Genomic DNA, 10,387 nt, shown 5'->3' on the forward strand with positions numbered 1-10,387 from the left:
ATCCCGCGATGCACGAACAACTTTTCCTTTTCATAGTGTGCACAAAAACGACACTCTTTCGCAAGGTCTAAATTTGGAATCCTTAGCTTGGACTAGGAATCAAGGGACTGAACCAGTTTTAGGAAGCTCTTTGTCCCACCCTAGTTTCCTCCTTAAAATCCCCTCCACCAAATTTTTTCTTTCTTTTTTTCTAAAGCTTATTTAATGTTCTTTAGGTCCCCCTATATCACCACCACAAAAATCCTTATTTCCATTTTTATTTATTTTTATTTTTGTGGATTATTGATTTTGACCAATTTGGACCGATCCAGATTGTGGATCCAACAATTTGACATAGATATGTCAGGTGAACAACCTGGCCCACTGATCCAGGTTTTGAAACACTAGCCCAATGTTTGGAAATGTGTCACTAGTTCTCTTATATTAAAAGGAAAAAGTTTATATAAGGTTGCAACCTTATATGTAGAACTACGGATGCACCTTCAAAAATCCATCGGAAAAGGCAGTTTTAATGTTGAAAAACCTTTTGATTGATCATCTAGACATCGAGAGGTATGACCATGAAAAATAAAAAGATTTTAAGTCTCAGAAATAGTGTATTTTACAACATATTATCTACACCGTCCATTTTAAAGATTTTCATACGTTTATAGATCTACTTGAATTTGACAATTTTTAAAATTTATAATTTTATAATTAGATATAAAAATAGCTTTTGAGATAAACATTTTACATCAAAATTATATACCGTGATGAAATTTGAAGGTGCACCTTACCTCTACCGCTACGGATGCATCCGTATGCTAACTGCCAATACATATGATAAGTTGTTTTTGCCACAAGATCACGAATCTGACAAGGTTGCGACGACTCCTCACACAACGAGGCGAATAATTAAACACCATGAATAGATCTATTGTTACAACAAATAGAGAAGAATTGGAGGGCACCTCTTTATATTTGTATATAACTAAACTAGTAGGTAACATGTAAATTACATGCTCCTAAAAGAACAAACATAAGTAATTCACCAATGTTGTTACATGTTGAAATCAAAAATGGAGAACAGCTCAAAGACGCCTTGGGGTGTAGAGGTGAACTTTCGTTTATTGATGGGCTGTGTTGGCCTAGCTTTCGCCTCTGCTTTCTGTGATACTGGAAGGTTTTAAGTAATTGTGACCTCTTTATATCAAAAGTAAATGGTCACATTATATGCAATTCCTTTGCTTAACAAGGATCATGTACAACTAGATATTAATAGCAAAAATAATTGGTGCACTAAACTAAATAAATGATGTAGTAATATATATATTTTATCATGAAAGTTGAAAGGCTTACACCATGAACTGAACTGCAGCCCTCAAGAGGCTCAGCTGCTGTCTGTAAAACGTATTCACCTGAAGATTGAACAAAGGTAGGTGAAAAGAGTTAAATGGTGGTCGAAAAGAGTAGGCAGTAAAGCATGTTTAGGAAGGAGATTTAGAGGGAGAAAGTTGCAACCTTCTTGACAACATTCCATGCAACGCCTTGTGTGCATGGTGGAGTGGTGAGAGAGCCCATATATCTGTATACTTTCTACTACCCATCTTTATGTGCCTTGGATCCACCACGCCCATTTGTGCCTCAGCATATTTAGAATCCGCAATAGATAATATATTACCCATGACCTGAAATGATCAAAGAACCGGACGTTTTAATTTCTTCAATCGCAGACAAAATCGTCACGAATTTTTTTTTTGTAAAGCAATGGAGAGAGAGAGAAACGAAAAGCCTGTCGACCAACGTAGAAAAATTTGGGAAGGAGAAAGAGACGATGCCATATATGTTATCTAGACACAAACGCATGTCTCTATTTATAAGTTTGATATGAGTGTCAAAATCCGAAAAATATGTTAGCTAGATACAAACACATGTGTCTATTTATAAGTTTGCTATGTGTCAAAATCCGTAAAAGAACATCTAGATACTGTACCTTTGTACAATATAGAAATATTTATATATAGGAAAGTATATAATGACACCGTTTACATTTGGTACAAGGTGTTCACAAATAATCTTGACCATTAGATGTGAAATTGGGTAGCTGCATTTATTTCATTGACCTGACACACTTAAGCGATCAGATATCACGTTGAATGTTGTAAATAATTGTGACCTCCTTGTATAAACGATAAATGGTCTCATTGTATACAATCCCTTACATATATGTGTACAAGTATATATACATATTTTAAAATTTACTTGTAGAAGTAACATATATGTGTAAAATTTATGAGTTGCAAAAGTTACATCCCAAAATTTAAGATCTAAAAAGTATCCCTAACGCATATTTTACCAAAATTTAAGCAAACTTGTGTTTGATTACATGAACCGGGCTCGGAACCCGGATATGGGCCAATCCTAATAACTTGGAACCGGTTATGGTTAACCTGAAAAACTGGGCAAAGTCTAGGCCTGGCCAAAGATCATTAAAAAAGCGATTATATAAACGACTTCGGCACAATTGGACGAGAGAGACCATCATTCCCTCTGGATGGAGTTTAAAGAGTATATTGAGCAGAGCAGTGTTCGATTACAAGAACTGGGCTCTTAACCTGGATATGGGCTAGTCAAAATAACTTGGAATTGGTTCCATTTAACCCGAAAGGACTGGGTAAGTCTTGGCCTGACCAAATATTCTTAATAAATAAATAAATAAATAAATATAAATATATATATATATATATATATATATATATATATATATATATATATATATTCTGCAAAGATTAAAACTTTAACGAAACGAAACACATCTAAACAAAGATTAAAAAAAAAAATGTGAAATATAAATTCTGCAAGTTTTAAATAGTGCTATTTTTGAAATAATCTATTGGGGTACTTTAGAAATAATTAAAAAAAAAGAAAAATATAAAAATAAATATTGATGGTAAAAATGTTTTCTAATCATTGCCAAAATGATAGAAAACATTAAAAAATATATTACAAATAAGTTTGTTTATTTTTTAAAAATTTTAAACGATTTTTTTAAATTTTTTCAACATATTGAAACTTAACCACAAAATCCGACTAAAACTAGACCGACCAAAGGCCAGTTTAGAGTAACCCCGCCCGTTCTGGTTCAATCCGGCTAGTTTGTCAAACGCTGGAGCATACTTTGGTGGGGAATCGCATTTTGCACACCGTGAGAGAGAGAGAATGCCGTTAGAGAGAGAGAGCATGATTACCTCCTAAAGAAAGGAATCAGGTCTGCCAATTTTGTAGGCAAACGCAACCACCGCTCTCTTCTCTTGTTCGCTTTCGTGAACCAAGTGCATCTCTAATGAGTATCTGAATCAAACAAACCCCCATTATTTTTGGTCAATTTTGGTAAGTAAAGGTGAATTCAATACATTTATGAAATAAGTGCACGACAGGAGGAAAAGGCCTTGGAATGAAATGACGGCAATCAATTAATCGAAAGTATAAAAGAAGCATAGTTAGCAAGTCTCCAGTTAAAACAAAAAAAAAAAATTTACAAATTCTACTTTTTGATATCAGTTAAGAACTCTCAATTTTTAAAAAGATCTCCAAAATATCACGTTTTTTAATGGAACTGATATAAATCCGTATTTCATCAATTTTCAGAAAGACTTTTAATAAAAGCTCCTTCCCTATAACTTTATTTCATCATTAACTTAATATTAATGAATTTTAATTTATAGATAAGTACATTAACAATGGGAAAACTTCACCAATGAGTTCTTTTAGAAAAGGTATATGAAAAAATACAAGCAATATATTACTCCAAAAAAAATAATCAAAACAATCGTATGTCTCAAAATAATAAGTAGAATTAAAAGAAGAATAATGCAATGAAAAATCTTTTATGTATTTATTTTTAAGCCCATTGAGTCCTTATAAAGAGCAAGACTGAGATTCAATGGTATTAATGATTTAGATAGCTAAGAATTCAGTGCGAGATTCGAATTTGGATAAGCATTTTGTTGTTTTTTTATGTATAGAAAAGTATGATTAATTTCATAGTTTTTTTAATTTATTTCATTGGTTTGTACAACATAGAAATTTGGATGGACCACTATTTTATATATTTGGGTCTTTTTGTTTTCTTTTAATTAACTGCATTCTTATTTTGGGAGCTTTCTTTTTTTTTCAAATAATCCTATACCCTGGTTCACAATTCTTGTTATTTGCTAATTAGTTCTTATGTTCAATATTGTTGTTGTTGTATCTATAATATATTTTGTACTATGACAATAGAGTAAGCATTGTTGTTAGATTTATTAAAAATTTCAACAAAAAATTGCCAAGCATTACTAAAATTATTGTTTAATGGCTTAATATATCTATACAATAGCTGCAAATCATACTTCTATATTGTAATCATCTTTACATATTTAATTTTTTAACTATGTTTTTTTTTAACCAAATCCAAAATATTCACCATTCTATAACTGTGAAAAATAAAAACGATTTATTACTAATGTTTTGGTTGGTCGATATTTTATTATTCCTTGACTTGCTAACTATCAAAAAGGAGAGAGACCCATACAGAGCATAATTAATTAATCAATTTCACTTCTACCATTGAAAGTGTGCTCGGCGGGTGAATGCCAATGACATTGCTTGAGAACATACTCCGTTTGGTTTATTTCAAGTGTTCCAGCTCCACTTTCCCCCCAATTTAGCTGCCATATCAATTTACAGTTATACACACGAACAAGTAGAAAGAGAACAATGTTCAATTACAATTATCGATGAATGGCCCAAAAAACAATTGCACACTTAATAAAGGAATGAGCGCATTATACTACGCTCCTGCAGGAGCATACTGTGAATCTCCTCCATCACTCAAATATCTATTTAGGAGAAATTTTTAGTCTAAAATTTTGAAAAGCATATAACAATTACTAGCTGATAATTTTTTTAAGAAAAATTTTGAATTTTAAGTTTTGTATCGTTTGGATCTAGCCCTTCAAAAAATTAGAGGGTCTCAATATTGAGGCATAATTTTTTTCTAATAAATTGAGAGTTTATTTTTTAAATTTCTTTTTTTTACCAAGGCTAGCGTCTGGGTTGTAAAAATTACATCCCAAAATTTGAGATCCAAAATGTCGAGGGAGGAAAGGATAGTATCCTCCTAAGGGAGATGGAAATCTTTTGGCTAATGGAAAAACGTTGTGTTCAAATAAAACATAAGAGGGGGGATGATCGTTCACTTGTATGTATATAAGACACACTAATTAAAAGGGAGTCATAAAAAAAAGAAAAAATGAAAAAGGAAGTATTAATTTCATTTGTGTTCATGAAGCATACACACTGAGAGAATGAGCCAGATGAAAATTAGATTTTTTTCAACTGACTCAGAGAGAGAGATACCATTATATCATGGCCTCTGTTCTTGAGGATTGCTTTGGCGGGCTTATATTCTCTTTGTAAGCACCCCATATTTGGCAGAACCTCCACCCTTTTTTGATGCAGGTCAATTGGAGACCGCATATCCCCATTGCTGCAAGCCGCCCATTCGGGATGGAGCTCGCCCCAGTGCTTCGGCCCCTTCTCACTACCTTCCAAATAATAAAACTCTTTCTCATCCTCTACCACCCATTAAACAAAAACATCATACGAGAGAGAGAAAAACATTGACACATAAATCACAGGAAGCCCAGAATATACATAGAGAGATCGAAAATGGGTAGCGGAGATTACCAACTTTCTGAGAAGCCGAAGGAACGGATTGTGTTATAATAAGAAAAAGAATGAAAGAGGACGTGAAGCAAAGGCTAGGCCTACATAGATCCATGTTGATCCTCTCTCTACAAAATGTGTTTCTGATTCTTTATTTTCTCTAGCTCTTACTCAAACGAATGGTTTATATTTAGTATCGCCTTGCCCTTGGGCTTCTAATATATATAGGCTGGGTTTCTTCTTTCCGGGAAGATGAATTGATACAGATATAGTAATAAAAAGCTATGAAAGAATTGTCAAAGTTCGTACCAGCTGTGACGAACTACGATGAATTGTGATCTATTATTGTTCATAATTAGTTGTAATTTGGTCTACTTGTTCTTTTTTTTCTGTTAATTTGGGGTAAGAAGGTACCACTTCCTAAGTTGACAATCGGTTACTGTTCAACTATGCCACCGAAGTAACCCGAATTTATTGGACAGCCTCTGAATCTGTACATAAAACAGGAAAAGTAGTGCGTGTGTCAACGGACACACTTCTACAATAGCGTCCCCCTAAACCTTTAACATCCATCTTCGTGATGGGTGTTAGAAAATGGTGGCCCCAAAAGTTCCAGTGGACTATGCACAAAGTACGTCAAAAAAAAAAAAAATTGTCTTTAAAAAAAAAAATTTATTTTCTTTCAAGATTCTTATCATGGTTGAGATTTTCATTCCTTAAAAATTTAAAACCACAATTCATCTCTAAAATAGATTTAAGAGGGAGAACTCATTTCCATAGATGACTTGGCCGTCTCATAGAAACATTTTCCCGAATAACAATATAAAAATAAATAAAACGAGACAATAATGACTTAAATTTGTGTAATTGAGTCCGCCAATGTTTTGGATTTCAAGTCATGTAATAATAAGTAGCTTGTGTGGCAGGTAACGGGGAATTGGTTTTCGACACGGTTTCTACGAGTCCATGTAGAAATAAGTTCACTCCAAAAAATCTATTTTTTAATGGATTTTCGAACCTAATTTTTAAGGACATGTAATCTCTAACATGGAGATCATGAATATATATATATATATATATATATATATATATATATATATATATATATATATATATATATATATATATATATATATATATATATATATATATATATATATATATATATATATATATATATTATATAAAGAATTATGAAGAAAACTTACGGACCATTAGTTTCAATTGTTTTTAGATTAAGAAAAGTGTTTCAAGCAGGTTGGATCGTATTTTTACATATGCGGTCCAGAAAGTCTAACCATCTTAAAGTTGGATGCAAATAGGTGTTCCCCCTAAAAACAATGGAAACTAAGGATCCGAATGTTTTCTTATTAGAATTATTTTTTTAAATTTTTTATTCACATTCATGATCTCCATATTAAATACAAAAGTTATTAGAATGATTCGAAATTAAACATAAAGCACGGTAGAGTCATTAGAATTAATAGAAAATTTAGGAGTTTGGGAAGGTGTAAGCCCCAAGTCATGTAGCTATGCATCATCATCATCACCATGATCATCATCATCTGTGGATGTGTCATCATTTCTCATCTCTTTAAAAACCTCTTCTAGCAATGAACCAAGCTCTTCAAGATTAATTGCATTACAATCATGCTTTTTATTTCCATGAAACACCAAATTAAACCATAACCTATTGGCAAACCCTAGACCACCTATCCCAAATCTTGGTCCCTAACTATCTCATGCTTAAACAACTAAGACTCAACTTAAGTCACCTTAGACATAGTAGGAAAATCCTCGAGGACTGGTAGAAGTTGGCATTTAAGTCCCTACTTTAATCAGGCGATGGTTCTAGGTGCTGAGTTTGTAGGCCTAATCTTCAATTAGGTATCTAATTCCTTTCTTTTTACTCTATATTATTTCACTTGCATGCTTAGTTTAGTTTAACTTATCTTAATTTTTTTTTTCTAAAGCCTCTTATAAATCTCTCCCCCTCTTACTCCCAAAGCTTTTTGAAGTGTGAGCTTTTATCAAATTTCTAGTTTCAGTGCCTTACAAGCCAGCTCCGCTGGTTGTCGGTAAAGAGAGGCCTTTCCCAGGTCAACCCTTTCACTGATTATAATTCATTAGAACCCCATATAAACTATCTCTGAGTGACATTGTTTAAGCCTGACGTTACATCGAGTGGGTGAGTCGTTCGCCTCAAAATAGAGCATAAATGCATTTATATAGCACAAGAATTGCATTTTTCATAAAAGAAGCCCAATTAGCATATATCAATCGATTTAGTTTTATAGAAATCAATTCAAAAGACTCTAATTTATCTGTTAGTAAGGCGAAAAGTACTGCAAAAAGAAAAGAGAACCAGATGACATGCAAGTAAGATACGAAGAGAAAATCAGATTTTAGCAACAATGTTTGATGATGGCAGACTAACCCGATTGAATCCTAGCAACATAAATGAGTTTCAACAAGTTAAATGATGATAGAATGACCAACTTTAGATTTGGAGGAGTTTCGGCAATGAGGACAAGTTACCAAATATCAAAAGGTTCCACAATGGTGAACTTCTGGTGCCCGCTACAACTTTAATACAAGATCTCCGCAGTGGCATAATGTTTTAATGATAGAACGATAGGAGCAACAGAGATTTGAGAGATCAAAGTACCATGTGGAAGAAGATGGATTTTTCAATCATCTTGTGGAAAAGGTCTTGTATATGTATACAGATGTTGATGCATTACACAGGCCATGCAATATACAAAAAAAGAAAGAACGTATCATAATATATGCAACTGGTATGATAAAGGAAAGATCATCTTAACACATATATACTGGTATCATAAAGGAAAGATCATCTTAACACATATACTATACAAATTATCCTATGATATCTAAGATACAGGAAATATACATGTACATTTTTAGCCTTGTTTCTTTTCTAAATAAGTTATTGGTCACTTGGCTTACAGTGACTCTTCCTTCTGATGTTGAATTATACAGTGAAATAACCAATTTTCCCAACTATCTGCCAAGATACTAGCAAAACAAAACTTTTAGCTCGGATTTTGTTCGTACCTTTGTTACCTCAAAACGAACTCAATCAGGTAAATTAAGTCATGTCAGATTGGTATTTAAAACATTTCTTTAAAAGTAACAAACTAGTATTACTTGCAGTCTCCAGTTCATACAAGTCCAGCAATTTTTCCCAAAAATGATTTTACAATTTCCTCATTCAACAAAAGGTTGAATACGATATCATGCAACCATAGTAATATGTCTACGATAGTTTTTTATTTTATGAAATTTCTCTGGCTGATGCATTGTACGCACCATTGCCTGTTAAACTTGAATATAGGCTTCCATTTTGAGTCCACTGGATAAATTGTAAGTAATGAGAAAATTATTTGTTCTTACAGAAAGATTTATGGTAATTTAATTAATTATAAAACTATTTACTCATTTGGTTAAGTTTCTGTAGAAAAGCTTCTATCTTGAGTATCTAAACACCGACATATTCCAAAGTGTGTATTCTGAATATTTTTTTCTGTAAACCCAAACTTTCACTTGGATAAGTAGTTTAAGAAAGCACGAAAAAGAAAGAATTCGAGCACCTAAAAACCTATATAGATTTCAAGCTAATTCCGCGGGCACACTATACAATTCTTTTTTCTTAGGTTAGTGAAGGATGCTTAAGCAAATAACCTACTTAAATAAGATTTTTTGAAATTTTCAAAACCAATAATCACCCAAATTTTTTTTTCTTTTACAAAATTTTAAGTCGAAACACAAACATAGGTTTCATGCTTATCCAAGTCGTATAATTTGTTTAAGGAAAAAAAACTCCATATTCCCTATTTTTAGGTTTCATTTCACAATAGATCCAAGTTTTTAAAAGATATCATGGAGCACAAAAATTGTCAATTTTATTTCTTATAAAAAGATATTCATTTTCTAGGAGCCATCCTCCCAAACTTCTAGAGAGAGAGAAGGGCTTCATGGAGGTGAGATGTTACCAAGTGGAGAGAGAGAGGTATTTAGAAAAACACGGGAGTAGAGGGAGTGAGAGACCAAGGAAGAGAGAGAAAGAGAGAAGTTTGGGGTATATAAGTGAACATAGAGAAAGGATTGGGTTTAGATAGAGCATGTCTTTCTCACATTTGTTTCCTTAAAAAATACGTTCAAAGTGGCTGGGGGTTATAAGATACTTTTTGAAACCTTGGGTTTATTTAGAAATAAAACCTAAAAATAAGAGATATTTTCCTTTTGTTTAAACCAATGGTTTAAAAAACGGATCGGTGCTCCGGATAGGGCACCTCAAAAACCCATCCGGATCAGTGAATCGGTGATCCGATCAGGAATCGGCTTAATCGGTCGGATTAAGCCTTAAAACAAATCCGAAAATATTAACAAAATTCATTATAAACGTTATTTTTTAGTAATCCAATAAGAAATGAGGGTACACCAATAAGAATTTTCATTTTTTTGCTTGAATATGCGAATATTGATATGTTTTTTCCCTGCATGAACTATTGTTTATCATCTAATTTATATCACACAAAAGGATAAGCATAGAATTATGATGGATTAAGTACATCATCATACATGGAGTACAACAAAGTATACAATTCGTAAAATACGACTTAAAAATAAAATGACAGATGACGTTTTTATCCTTCAGGGTCTTCCCTAGATCTTG

General features: G+C 32.7%; 1 pseudogene across 1 annotated transcript; it reads right to left on the bottom strand.

The window, feature by feature from the left end:
• Positions 1-818: 818 nt before the first annotated feature.
• Positions 819-5,983, bottom strand: LOC110006879 (alpha carbonic anhydrase 7-like; annotated as a pseudogene). The gene is made up of 5 exons (XR_016053182.1): positions 5,710-5,983; positions 5,380-5,597; positions 1,501-1,667; positions 1,339-1,397; positions 819-1,147 (listed from the first exon to the last, which is right to left on the bottom strand). The product of XR_016053182.1 is annotated as an alpha carbonic anhydrase 7-like (transcript).
• Positions 5,984-10,387: the final 4,404 nt, after the last annotated feature.

This window comes from Amborella trichopoda, chromosome 4 (genome assembly GCF_054954075.1).
Source record: "Amborella trichopoda isolate Santa Cruz 75 chromosome 4, AtrichopodaSantaCruz75HAP2 v2.0, whole genome shotgun sequence".
Classification (NCBI taxonomy): domain Eukaryota; kingdom Viridiplantae; phylum Streptophyta; class Magnoliopsida; order Amborellales; family Amborellaceae; genus Amborella; species Amborella trichopoda.